The following is a 9,159-nucleotide window of genomic DNA, read 5'->3' on the forward strand; positions in this document are numbered from 1 at the left end:
ATAGGATCTGACCTGTCCGCTAATGGAAATCTATTAATTGTATTCATAAACTGCTTTGTTGAATGGCAACTCTTTTGTACAACTACATAAAGATAACAAAAATATTTAAAAAAATCTATCAGTCATTTGGTCCCATGGAGAAAATGTGTCCTGCAACCTGCTATGATAAATAAAAGTTTTATTGGTACAAAGTCATTTATTTACATGTTGCTTGTGGCTGCTTTCATGCTTCAACAACAGTTTTAGCAGACTATCTGGTCCATGAAGCTTAAATATTCATTATCTGATCCTTCACAGAAAAGATATCATAACTCTTTTATACTGAAGTTGGAAGATCACATGAAAGAAAAAGGCTTCATTTGAAATATTAGGAAATGGACCTGAAAAGTGGATATGTTTTTAAATACAAAATTAGTTTCATACAAAGCTACAGTAAAGAACCAGTAGGCATGAGAAAGTAATTTTCAGGGTCTGTATGAATAACCATTATAAATTGATTTAATTCTAACTTACCATTTTTCTATTCGTGAAATAAGGTGATTATTTTTTTATTTTATTTAGAAAAGTTGACAATCTTTTTGATAATCCCATTAGGGATTAAACAAAATATAACATGCAAGACCATATGTCCTTCCTGGCATCATTCCTGTTTCAGTTCTTTTGACCTTATATCCCGAGCATTCCTTATTGTCATTAGTATACTCCATAAATGTCATTGCTGATGGTTACATGACATCTTTCTCTACAGAAATGCCAAAATTTATATAGTTATTATAATGTTTTTAGGGTTTTTGTTTTCCATTATACTGAATCTTGAAATTTCTGTCCACATTTCTAAATTCTTTGGTATAGATTTCTAGCCAAAGCATATATGTTTTAATGGTCTTGATTCATTTCATAAATTTCATTTTAAAAGGTTGTTCAACCTCTGTTCTGCTATGAGGGTGAGGATGCTAGTCTTATAACATTCCCTAAAGTATACTGTTAAATTTTAAATCTTTCCTATGAAACTAGTCAATACAGGATTTATTTTTTTGTGTGATTGTGTGTGTGTGTGTGTGTGTGTGTGTGTGTGTGTGTGTGTGTGTGTGGTGTGTTTGTGTGTGTATGTTGTGTGTACATGCAGGTGCTGATACTGAGGCTTGAACTCAGGGTCTCATGCTCTAGCCTTAACTTACCAGAAGACACTCTTAGCAACTCCAGTTAAAACTTACAACTCCAGTTCTGGCTTTCTGCTAGTTAATTGAAGATAAGAGTCTTGTAGATTTGTTTGCTCAGACTGGTTTCAAATCACAGTCCTCAGATCTTAGCTTCCTGGGTAACAAGGATTATAGGTTTGAACCACTGGCACCCAACATCAAGGTGATTTTTTCCATATGATGCTGTTCGTATTTTATGTTGTAAAAATATTCCCTTTATAATAATAATACCTTTAGAACTTCCTTGTGTCTATTTATTAACCAGTTTTACTGATCGGTTCTTCTGTTTTCCTTTGTTAGTATTTTTAAATGGATTGAAATAGTTAGTATTTTTAAATGGATTGAAATAATCCTTATTCCTATCCCACCCTGCTCCATTATCTCCTCTGTGTATTTGCTATCTCTATGAGCTACATTTCTTCATTGCAACCCTGTTCTCTTGGGCTTTCCATTTCCATTACAAACTACTATAGGACACTGTGCATGTGGATGTTACAACTCACTTTCACACTATGGGCAGCAACTTCAACTTCATTTGGAACCCTCATTGCCTTGACTTCCTTTTCTTCTATCTGGACAATTGCAAATAAACCCATCTAAACCCATCTTAGGTGATAGAACACTTATAGAAAGAATCTTAAATGTAGACTCATTGAGTGTACTTATTAACATCTAGTCACTGAGCATTAGCAGGTACTGTTCTAAATGTTTGGTATATGTCTATAAACAAAGACAACTTCCCTCATAAAGCTTGCATGCTACGGGAGAGACACACAGAACAAACACAAAGGAGTTCAGATTTGGAGAGTGATATAGTTTTAAACCTTGTGGCTAGGTTATTCTTCAAAGGTGAGCAGATACACAATAGGTTGGGGCATCTCTGTAATCTCTAAAGGAAGGAGCATTCTAGATGAAACATACCTGGCCTTGTTAGGGTATATCAGTGTGTCCAAGGTGTGACAAGGAGGCTGATGGCTAAATTGGAGAAATAATGGAGAGAGATAGTAGGAGATAATGTCCAGGAGCTTAAGAATGAATCCAGGTCAAGTAAGACCTTCCAAATATTGTGGATTTTGCTCTGAATGAAGTATGGAGGGTGGAACAATTAGTATTTTGAATAGAGGAATGATTTGTTCGAACTTAGGTTTCAATAGGACCATTCAGGTTGTTGTAGTGAGGTGATTCTGTGGAGGTAAAAAGGTAGAAGTTATGCAATAAATTGTAGCTAGATTCAGGGTGGCAAGCAGTGGATATAGTGGTTGTAATCAGCCTAGCCAGTTAAGTCTGCTGCTAGACAGAACAACAAGGCTTTAGAGAAAGAGAAAAGTCAACAGTGACTCCAAAGCATTTGACTTGAACAGCTGGTAGGACAGGACAGCCATCAACTGAGATGGAGAGGGTTATGAATGGGGTTAAGATTGTGAGTGGCTTTGAGGGACCTTATATCTGAGTTAACTAATTAGGAGTCCAAGTAGAACTGTTAAGTAAGGCAATGTTGAGTGAGTATTAGGAGAGAAGGCTTAGCTAGAAATAAAAGTCTGAGAGTGTCTAGTATATAGATGGCATTCAAAGGCCTCAGATTAGATGACATCCTAAGGGAAAGTGTGCTGATTGAGAATGACCAGCACTACAAATTGCTGTGCTCTGATATCACCTGGGCTTTGTGTGCAGACTGTTAATTCTTCTGCTTTTTCTTATTTTTTTTAATGACTTCTACCAAGGTTTTGACAGGGGTCTTACTCCTCCTGCCAAGAGTTACATGAAAGATTTTATGATACTCTGTGCTCTGAATCTATTTGAACTCATATATGATTTGAAAGAGTCAGAAAATGTTAAATTATATTTTATATTGTACAAAATACATTTTTTAAAAGGAGAAAATTGGCAATGTAGTTTTAAAAAAATTCATACATTTTTCCTGCCTTTATAGTTTGACCGAAGTGTGGAGGTATGTGTTCCCCAGTCAGGAATGCTAAAGTAGTAAATTATGGACATGACCTCATCCATGCCATTGTTTGCAGCATTATGTACATTAGAATTTTATCTTTTAATAATACAGAATGCACACCAATAAGACTGAGAAGTCAAGGAAACCAGAAATAGTGCATCCCACTTAGAAGAGTAAAGAAAAGTTCTAGTATTCAGCTAGGCTATGCTTCTATCATACCATTTGTTTAGATTAAAAAAGAAGGTTGGAAGGTTCCAAAAGAGATATTTTTGGGAGAAAGACCTTCCTAGACTCTTGGGACACTACAAATAAAATAGAAGACATAATAAAAACCAATAGATGATGGAAAATAGAAAGGCAATTTAAGTCTATGAAGCACAGAAAGCAATACAGGCAAAGCAGTGTTATCATTACCCTCTACTGAACTGTACTAATCACTACCACAAAAGAAACCTAGACTTTTTTGTTTTGTTTTGGAGAGAGTGTCTCATTACGTAACCCATATTAGCCTTGAATTCCTGATTCTCCTGCTTCTTGTCTCCCAAGTGCTGGCATTACAGATACATATCACAACATCCAGCTAAACTTGTTTCTAGTAATAGATCAAGACACTATCAGAAAGAAGTATGTTCTTAGAGTAAACCAACATTCACTGAGTATATAATATGTTATGTAATTATCTTTATGGATATAGTCACCTTTTATGAAATATTCATAGCTTCCTTAAATCATAAATAATACACTCTCCATTTTATAACAGCAAAAACTTAAATACAGACTAGAAAGTCAAGCCCCAAATCATGCAGACCTTAGCACTTGTGTTTCATTATATCTGGAAGGGGTGTGTATTATTGGAGTGTGACCTCAGGGACTCATGCTTACTAATCAGATGTGCTGTACCACTTGAGCCATGTCTACAGCCCTTAGTATTTCTGAATTCAATCACAGTCGTTACTTTGAAAGAAAACCAGTCTTCTATGCATCCTGTAGTATCTCCTAAAGTTTAGGCACAACAGTGCAGAAATGCTCATCATCCACATAATTATTGTAAGTGTAATCAGTCCTTTACTTGTTACTTGTTGGCATTGATTAAAATAATAGGCATCCAAACTACAGCTATCAAAAGTTGAATCCTAACATTCATCCCAACCCAGTGAATATTGTGATTAATTAATAATCAGTCATAATGTAGTAATACTAAATGTAGTGTTTAATAGAATCCTTAAATGAGAGGTTCTCTATTGGGGTTAATTTGGTCTCAAGAAGATTGGGGAGTGATTCTTGGTATCTATGAGGTAGAAGCCATGGATTCCCATCCACATCTTATCACATAAGTTAGCCCACCCCCACTCAAGCAATGAATTGGGCAGCCAAGAGTATCAGTGCTGAGATCAAGAAGTCTCTTCCCAAATGAAGTGTAAATGGAAAGAAAGACCAAAAAGTGTGATTCAATTGATGTTTGTGTTTTTCTCATTTTAATCTCTAAAAGTTGAGTTATTTTGAGTGAATATTTGTTTCTGTCCTTACTTGGCATTGTTTTGAAAATGAGTTCTTTATAATAATCTTCATAAATCTCTAAACCTTAATAAGAGATCAGTTGCTATTCACTTTATCCAAAGTGTGCTAGTAAAAGGTGTATTTGTCCTCTATATGAGGTAGGTTGTATTTGCACACACATGTGTATGTGTACATACACACAGGCTGTTGGATTCTCTCTCTCAAGCTCTCTCTCTCGTCTTGCTGGGTTTTGTTGGGAAGTATAAATTGGGTTTTGGGAAAAGATGCTTCCCACTGCTTCCAACCTTAAGCCTTCACTGCTTCCCATTAAGATTTCCTTTGGAACTTGGCCTCTTTTACACTCCCATCTCGTGCATTCTCTCTTCTAATCTAATACCTCCGCGTACATATCTAAACATGATCAGTGACAGTTTTCGCTGCAGGGTGAGGCTTTTACTGACAAGGCCAGTGAGCGCTGATTTGAGACCAACCATTGTGAGTGACTTCAGCTGTCTCTTCAAGTGACATCCAGCTACTTGAGAAAGAAGTGATGACGAAAGTTCTTTGGACAGAAAACTTTCGCTGACAAGAAGGTGACAGGTCCTTGCACAGCTGGTCTCTGATATGCCTCCGAAGGGTCCCACAGAGCGACTAATTTGTGCTTTGCAGTAGCTGTGAGGAAATATAGGGCTCATGCTTTCTTAGAGCTTAGAGTAGTCTGTAAGACAGTCTGGCTGTGGGCACAGGCTGGAGGAACCCACTATTGAGGGGCAATAGGCCAGGGAACTCCATCTGACTAGAAAATGAGAATGTTGAAAATATTAATGATGAGTGGATATTTTCCATGCCCAGAATCCATTCTTGTCCTAGTAATAGGACCTGGATTTTCCATTAGCAAGCCATCTCATCTCTAATCTTATTTTAAAGGGGGCAACCCTGGATTCCTGGTCTCAGAGATAAGCAAATAACATTCATTCTTTACATCACAGCAGTTGGTTCAAAGAGGGGCAAGTGATCCAAAACTAAATTTTGTGACTTCTGCCACACTTGTCTGGAGAGACATGTACCCTTTCTCTCTATAGTTACAGCTGTGACTATAAGCCTGGAGTTTTTGAGAATCACTATGTGAAAAAGTTGTTAGAGAATGAACCAACTGGAAGGATGGAATAGCTAAGAAATGGAGAGAAGAGACATTCAGTCCTAATGAAATTGGCTGTGACTCTCAGGTGTATCTGAAGGACCCTCTATTTTGGACTTTTCCATTACACAAACCAATGAACTCTTGTTTTCCCTATAGCTAATTTAAATTGGTTTCACAACAAAATGATTCCTGATCAATACAAGTAGTTACCGTGTTTGAGGGTTTGCAAATACTGCAGCTGGAGATGGAAAAGTATTGTGGGTTTTAGAGGCACACTATCTGGTTTTGAGTCTTGTCTGAATATTTCTTACCTGGGTGTCACTGAACTTAACTTTTCGGTACCTCTGTTTTCTCATCTACAAAATGAAGATAATAATTTTGTCTATTGTGAGGTAATTGTGAGGATTAAGTCAGATGACAAAGTAAGACAATGCCTCGAATACAGTAAATACTGCATTTTAGCTGTCATTTTCTGTGCCCTAGAAATAACAGCTGGCGAGGCTGGGGGTTTAGCCCAGAGGAAGGGTGCCCGACCGGCATGCGCAAGGCCCTGGGTTCGGTCTTCAGCCCTGGAAAAAAAAAAAGAACAGCCTGCGGGGCTGGGAAGGTAGCTCAGTGGTAGAGTGCATGCCTTGCATGCCTGAGGCCCTGGGTTCGATTCCTCAGCACCACATAAGCAGCTTGCTTTGGGGTCTAGGTCTATGTTGTGTTCCCTCAGAAAGGGCACTGCAAGGGGCTGATTGACCTAAAATGAATTATTCTATTGATATGGAAAAGTCTTAAAATCTGGTGTTTTAGCTATGTAACACATCATGTTTCACTCCTTCATTTGTTCTAGAAGTGTTTATGGAGTGACTGCTCAGTGCTAGATGTTGAGCTGAAAACCGACTTGAATAGATGAGAGTCTTCCCCCAAGAAGGGAAGAAATCAAAGCAAGATAATATTAACAGAAGAAGGAACATGTTAAGCACTATATGAGAGATGAAGTAAAGTACTGTGGAGGCTAGGAAGCAGGTCAGGGTAGGGGTGTGTGTGGGAGGACTTGAAAAAGAAGCACAAAATAAAAGGTTTCCAGAAACAGATGTTGGATTGATAGGATTCTGATGTGCGGTTTGGTTGACAGAGAAAAGCATGAGCTAAGCCAGAGGAAGCATGAGTCATACTCCTCTATCTTTTCCATGAGCTAGGAGGTTGTGCACAACTCACCACCCCCATGCCAGACCTTACATTTGCAGTTGTTGAGAAAGGTCTCGTAACAAGTTCGCATTGACATAATGAGTATTAGGTAAATTGGCTTAAGTTTACTGTATGTTTTGGACCATTCATCAGCTCAAGGCAGGAGAACAAAACCCATCACAGCTAGCTTAGCCCAGTATACACAGTCTGAAAGTTGACTGTGTGTACTTGCCTTTCTTTCCTATGTTCCTTTATTTTGTACAGAGGCTCTTACATTAAAACAGTCTGTTGCTCTTTTCCTCCTACATGCCACTGAAGACTCCCCCTGCCCCCAACCTGGTGTTACCAGTATTGTAAGAACAAGCCATATCCAAAGTCTTGCTTTTGTTGAGGTGTCCCTGATGCCAAGATCTGCATCTTTGAACTGGGATGGAAGAAGGCAAAAGTGGATGAGTTCCCATTTTGTGGGCCCATGGTGTCAGATGAATATGAGCAGCTCTCCTCTGAAGCCCTGGAGGCTGCCTGTATTTGTGCCAACAAGTACATGGTAAAAAGTTGTAGCAAAAATGGCTTTCATATTTGAGTGCAATTGCATCCTTTCCACGTCATTTGCATCAACAAGATGTTGTCCTGCGCTGAGCTGACAAGCTCCTGACAGGTATGCAGGGTAACTTTAGGAAACCCTAGGGCACTGTGGCCAGGGTTCACATTGGCCAGGTAATCATTTCCCTCCGCACCAACCTGCAGAATAAAGAACATGGGACTGAGGCCTTACACAGGGCCAGGTTCAAGTTTCCTGGTCGTCAGAAGATCCACATCTCCAAGAAGTAGAGCTTTACCAAGTTTAATGCGGATCAGTTTGAAGACATGGTAGCTGAGAAGCACCTCATCCCTGATAGCTGTGGAGTCAAACACTTCCCAAATAGTGGTCCTTTTGATAAGTGGTGAGCCCTGCACTAATGAAGGCACCCAGTGAGATCTATCACTCACCCCCACTTTAGTCATGTTCCCCAATAAAACTTGCATTATGTCTAAAAAAAATCTGTTAGGCACCCTATGGTCATAAGGACATCGTTCCTTTTCTTTCCAATAGTTTCAGAAATACATCCTGACTCATTTGCTTACATTGTTCCCTAGAATTAACTTTTTTTCTTAAAGATGTAAGACTGGTTCTCTATGTCCACGCTCCATGCTTAGTATTTTATATACTCTACCACAAGGGGCTGTCACCCCATTTTCTTGAACTAGAACATCTTATCTGTTTCTCTGGTGAAACCAATTGGCTGTCTCTAGAGTGGTTGAGATATTACCACTCATATTAAAAAGGCTGGATAGGCAGGGACAAAATGATGGGCAGAACCTTTAGAAGAGCAGATACTATGTAGTATTGTAATACGTGCTTAAATGTTGGAACATGTTAAGCAATAGAGATATGACTGAAAGCTGAATAGTGGCCCAATGACCAAGGTCCATAAATATCAGCTAAGAGAATTTCAATTATATGGTCTTAGTGACTGACTTCTTTGAATGTTTTTGAACTTAAGAGTACCAAGTCCACTTGGAAAAAGTCATCATGGCAGCAGAGTGGCAGTATGAAATAAAAGGAAGGATATAGTGATTTTCTCCTTGTTGAGAAAACATTGGTGATGGGGATGGAAAAAGGGAAAGATGTGGCAGTTCTATGATGAAGAGAAGCCCAGAAAAGTGCCCTGTTATACTGGATGTCTTCTAACTATAGGATAAATATCCATTATGTCTATAGGGTGGTGGATTTAGAATTCTAGGAAAGTTTTATTCACTTCCTATGGCTTCCACACAAATGGCCACAAACTTGGTGGCTTTAACCAATAGTAACTGAGTTTATGATTCTAGGGCCCAGAAGTTTGAAAATGTAGGTATCAGAGGGATTGTGCTCTCTCTGGAAACTCCAGGGAGAACCTTTCCTGTCTACTTTCAGCTTCTGATGACATCAGGTGTTCCTTGCCTGGGAGTTATATCATTGTTGTCTCTGACCTTGTCTTTTTTTTTTTTTGTCGGTTGTGGGGCTTGAACTCTGGGTTTGGGTGCTGTCCCTCAGCTCTTCAGCTCGGGGATAGTGCTCTAGCACTTGAGCCACAGTGCCACTTCAGGTTTTCTGAGTGGTTTTATTGGAGATAAGAGTCTCACAGACTTTCTTGCCCGGGCTGGCTTTGAACCAG

General features: G+C 38.8%; 1 pseudogene; it reads left to right on the forward strand.

The window, feature by feature from the left end:
• Positions 1-2,213: 2,213 nt before the first annotated feature.
• On the forward strand, positions 2,214-7,909 carry LOC138825085 (large ribosomal subunit protein uL16-like; annotated as a pseudogene).
• Positions 7,910-9,159: the final 1,250 nt, after the last annotated feature.

This window comes from Dipodomys merriami, unplaced genomic scaffold, assembly GCF_024711535.1.
Source record: "Dipodomys merriami isolate MVZ:Mamm:240054 unplaced genomic scaffold, mDipMer1.0.p SCAF_134, whole genome shotgun sequence".
Taxonomy (NCBI): domain Eukaryota; kingdom Metazoa; phylum Chordata; class Mammalia; order Rodentia; family Heteromyidae; genus Dipodomys; species Dipodomys merriami.